The sequence below is a fragment of the Nycticebus coucang genome, chromosome 15, assembly GCF_027406575.1.
Source record: "Nycticebus coucang isolate mNycCou1 chromosome 15, mNycCou1.pri, whole genome shotgun sequence".
Taxonomy (NCBI): domain Eukaryota; kingdom Metazoa; phylum Chordata; class Mammalia; order Primates; family Lorisidae; genus Nycticebus; species Nycticebus coucang.
In genome coordinates, this window is record NC_069794.1 from 57,858,878 (window position 1) to 57,864,467 (window position 5,590).

The following is a 5,590-nucleotide window of genomic DNA, read 5'->3' on the forward strand; positions in this document are numbered from 1 at the left end:
GATGGAGCTGAAGACAGCTTATAAGTCAAAGGTAACTTCAAGGTTCCCCACCCTTGGGGGACGCAGACAATGGCTTCGTCATTTTCAGCAACAGAAAATCAGGGGAAAATGTCAACTTAGGATATCAAAAACATAATGAATTGTGCTTGATGAGAGAAAAATAGCAGTAAAGCTAGGTGGGACATGAACCTGAATCTCAAAGCAAAACCAGATTAGAGATACAAATTTGGTAATGACCCACATAAAGCTGATAACCAAAGCCATGAATCAAATGAATAAAGTATCATACTCAGCATAAATGCAATACATATTTTCTTTTAGGTAACTATCTCTATTTTTTTAAATTTGAGTCTATTCTATTTTATATATAATAGTTATAAAATTTTCAAATTTTATTGTACTGCCAAATATATTTGTGAGTTTATATTTTTTAAATGAACTCAGAACTTTAAAACACAGGATTTTATGGAATGATTAAGGTTTCTTCTTTTTTGGAAACTACTTACAGTGTATTTTTTGAGTGTTATGCTATATTCTAGAAATCCTAAATGCTGCACTGTGCCAGTTGGAACTGTATTTTATTCTGTCTTGTGTTTTCCCTAAGCATTGCTAATGTGATTAATGAACCAGACTAGAAAATTGAAGTGCTGGGGGTTTTTTTGTCCACCTCCTATAGATGTAAATACAAAAGGCACTTTAAAAAACATTCTCTATTCCTTTCTTCCACCCTAGGGAGGAAATGTACATTTCTGTTTCTAAGTTACACATTCTCTCCGGCATCAGACTTGTTCCCAAAGGATTTATGACTCAAAGAAACAGTGTGTTTTCTATGCAAATCCCATAAGCAATCTAAATTTTAATAGCTTCAATATTGTGCTTTTTACCACATCTACTCCAGTGTAAAAATTCAAGGGTGACCTTTACAGATTTCCACTTCTTCTAGAATTCACCTCTCACTCATTGTGGAAAATGGTGAACCTTTTTCAGTTACTTCCATATGATTCTTCATGACTCCCTCTCTTTTATGACAGTTTCAGAGGGCTGTTCACATTGCTTCTATCTTTGCAAGAGGCATTTATCAAGCACTGGCTACTTAGCTGTTACCAAAAGCAACCAAGAATTTTAATGGGGTATTCTTTTAATATTAAAATAAATAAATCCTGTAAAAATTAGTAATTAAAAGGGAGTATAAAGATAAGCAAAAGTATGAGCCTAGGGTATACTCATACTCCATGTTATATTTAAAACATACACTGTGGCTAAGATACATCATTGTGTATTCAAGATGTGCTCTATCCTTGGGAGAAAAGTTCTGTTTTCTGACAAGAAGATCTGAAGAGAGAGACTTTTGGAAAAGCAGAAATGAAGGATGCAGCAAATTATCTACTTTATGAACTGCATAAAGTAGATAATTACTTTACAAAGTAGATAAAACTACTTATGTAACTGACTAAAAGCCAAATGATACTCTGAAACTGTCTTCAGAGCACCCAAACAATCAGTCCAGACATAATGGTGGTATTTGGCCCCCTCACTGCCCAAAGGAAAATGATTATTATGGTCTTCATGAACATAAATAAAAACACAGAAGAAACTCCTGAGCATGTCTGTGCATATATTTTGTGCCCTAAACTATATCCTAGAAAACCAGGCACTCCATTGGCAAGAGGGTTGGTCTAAGATGGAATTATCACATGAGAATGAATAATTTCATCAGTTTCACATTATCCTTTATCCGAAGAGAACTGCTGATTAGGATATTAAGCTGAAGATTATTGATCAATAGGCATGTAAATTAAGTTTTAACTGAATCAAGTCTAAAATTTGGATGCCAAAAATGTGGAAAGCTAACTCAATTACTTGCAGGTTTTTATTAAACCACTATCAAAACAAAATGAGTTGGGTAGTAATATGGGATATATAATTCTCATAAAGTTCATGTACAATTTAAAATAGTTTCAAACAGAGTTTGTTCTTCTAGTTATATTTAAACACGTCTTTCTATTATGTAGTGTCTCCATTGCTTTTGAGTAATGTAAAGGTTATTTCTGATATGGTGGTCTCCCCCTCTAGGTCTTATGATAGTATATACCATAAGACAACTGACTTTTGCTTGCAATTGTCATTAAGTCACTTTTTTCATTTATCACAATATATTATCATCCCTGGTTTGTAGATGATATGGAACTGGTTATATTTTAGGTTAATTGCTTTCTGGTTACACAGATAACAGAATCTTTAGCTCATCAGGAAACTATTTCTAGTCTACATTTTGCAGTAGATAATTTCTAATTCTCTGCTGAGAACTTGTCCCCTCAACCAGTTTTGCCAGGTAAGGCAGCTCTCCTTATTTACTGTCCATATGTAATTGCTTTTTTATTTTAATTTTCTCTGATAATTGTAGGTTCTATCCATTCATTACAAGTGTTAGAATAAATTTGATTTATAGATTGGTTTCCCAGTGTATTAATGACCCCAAACCATTGGAGACCACGTGAGGCTGCCAGTCAGTGGATCAATGTACATTTGTTGATTGCTTATAAATATGTAGAAAGGTGGAAAAGATATTGTCCTTACCCTCAAAGAATTTACAAAATATTATAGTATGTAATAGAAATACACAAAAAGATAATATATCTTTCAGAGGAACTGTCAAAGATACACAACATATTGTAGAGGACTTGGGGAATCAGAAAAGCTACTCTGAAGATGCGGACTTTGAAGATTGAGCATGAGTTTGACTGGCAGAATTGAGCAAAAGTACATTCCAAATATAATTACTTTTTCTTCTGGCTTCAGGCAGGAAATAATGATGTGGGTTTTTTGCTTATCAAAGTCAGTTTCTCAAATGTCTTGTAAATACTTTTATATTTTTTTATTCATTCTACTTACTTGATTGATCATGGCTACGGTGGAATTTATTGTTTTCAAAGTGGGTTGACCCAATTGACAATATTATGATTTTCAATGACAGAAATCTCAATTTTTTTATTCTAAATTTGGTCTATGCTTATCTACAAATTGCCAGTTTCTGAATATGAGACAATACACATTATGCTTCCTTAGAGCTGATGAAATAATTGTGGGTATAGTCACTAAGAGTTCTATTAAGAAAACATAAAGCAAAACCTTTATGTAAAGGTTGATTTGTGTGCAGATTGTTGTTCTTTACCTATTGCAGACAAATCCATCAGCTCCTTTTTTCCTTTATAAAGCCCTTTTCTACTTTCTGGGAATGAATATGTACTTAGCACATAAGATCAGGCTTTAGAAGGCATACTCTAGAGCCAGACTTTCCCAATTCAAATTCCCAGATCTATAGCCCGTGGTAAGTTAATCTCTCTTAGTAACTCCATCAATAAAATGGAAATAACAGGCATAGTGATATCACGGCATCATGTGCATTAAATAAGTTAATATATAAGGAATACTTATGATAACACACCTGGAAATCATCAGTCATCAATAAATGACAGTAAACTTAGCACACAGTAAGTATCGTACAAATATTTGGTCTTCTTATTATTATCGCTATAAATGTTAGATACATTTTTTTTTTTTTTAAAGAGAATGCCAACTGACAATAACCCAAATTGACATAGCAGAAGGGTTAAGTGGATGCAGGAAGGCAAAGCTTTTATTATCAGCTTGTCAGGTGAAGACATTTTCAGGAGACTAAAACTTTAAATGTGTTTGATTCTGTAAGTCAGAAATTTACAAGTGGTCTATGGTTCATTAATGAAGCACTAAATTGGACAATCAGTGTTAATGGGAGCTTCACAGTAAAAGCACTACACATCAGGTTGAGACTCTGGACTAAATGCATAATCATACACTTCAGCAATTTAGTTCTAAGCACTCTTTGTGTCATCCTTCAAAGTAGATAGATGGATAGACAGATAATTTGTATTTTCAAAGGACATTGTATTTGTCATTTATTAATTGTATCTTACTTCCTTCAAAGAAAGAATTACAATGAAAAATTAGGACAGCTAAAATATAGGGGAAAATATTAAATTACAGCAAATTTATCAAAGCATTAAACTAATATAGTTATCATGATTGAATACAAAATTGGGTTGAAAACTTCCTGGTCATCAAGGATAAGAGCAGGTGCTTAATATTACTGGCAACTCCCTTAGCAAGAAATACTTCAAAATCTATGTCTTTTATATGCTTGATATGCTTTTCTCTTAAATAGGTAAGAAACACTCTGTAAATGTTCCACATTCACTCCCTCTCTGCTTTTAAGTCTTGTTTTTCTTTATTTAATATAAAGAACTGGCCATTTGTTGCCGAAGTTTCTTTATTATGTCTCCAAGGAAACCTAGCTAATCTTCTAGCAAATAAGCCTATTTGTATGATGGCCTTAACTCTCAGACTCCCCTAGAGAGAGATGAAGAGTAGCAGTCTGCCCACTACTCTTCCTTGAGGAGCTAACCTTTTACTTGTGTGAGTAGGCATCTGAAATACATCTCACTTTCCTTTCAGAGCTTATATTTCTAGACAGATGATTGACATGACACCTCACAGTTTAGCATCATGGAGCAGTTAAATCCTACTCCATTACCTGTCGAATTTAGTTTCTTAATCCCAAACACAATATGCACACTACTTGGCCATATCCAGCTTTTATTTAAAGCTCATGTCATGGTGCTTTATTTAGAGTCAAGCAGTATTAAACGGTGTGGAGTGAAGCAAATGGAAAGATTAATTTTGCAATGTGACACTAAAAGGAACACTTTAAAACAGGGATTAGGGTCTGGGTGTGCTCGAGGAAAATACTGAAACATTTTCATTATAAGCACCAATATCTCAATCTACCACCATAAGAAAACCTACCTTTATAAATACAACTTCTATATTCCTAGGGAAATACACAACTAAATTGTAATGAAAAGTTCAACACTTCTAGTTGGAAGTAATCAGGTGTCTTTCTAACTTATTTTCCTTCCCCCTTTTAATTAAAAGTTGTTAGAGTATTATATAAAAGAGAGGTTAGAACTCCCATAGAGAAAGATGGAAGAGACCCCAGCCCTGACAATCCACATACCGTTGAGGCAATGCCATCTACTTTGTAGCGTCTAACCATTGTTTAAATTAAAAAAAAAAAAAAAAGTTACAAGAAAACTGAAACCTAAATTTCTACAGAAGAAAAAGAAATGCCTATAAATGTAACTTTTAGATAATTCAAGCTCAAGGAGCCTAACAAACAAGTCACTAACTTACAAACTAATGATTACAGAATATAGGTATGTCATGATTTTCCACGAGCAAAAATACAAGATAACTAGAATAATAATTTCTGTTTAGTTTCAGATGTTTCCTCTGATATTAATTATTTAGAACATAATTCAAAGAGAGATATCCGTATTAAAAATAAATATATCCATAATGATCATTTGAAGACCCATTAGTATGTCTCCAAGTAGATGAAGGAAGATATAAAACATATAACAGGTATATAAAGTGCTATCACAGAGAGAAAGTTTGAAAGATTCAGTGAAGAGAGGGACTGGCATGAGGTAATCTGGCAAGAAGCAAGGGCAAACATCTTCACAATTAATGCTGATAGACTTTGAGATGTGCT

At 33.3% G+C, this 5,590-nt stretch overlaps 1 pseudogene; it reads left to right on the forward strand.

Moving 5' to 3' along the window:
* The first annotated feature begins 4,979 nt into the window (after nt 1-4,979).
* On the forward strand, nt 4,980-5,097 carry LOC128567125 (uncharacterized; annotated as a pseudogene).
* The last annotated feature ends 493 nt before the right edge of the window (nt 5,098-5,590 follow it).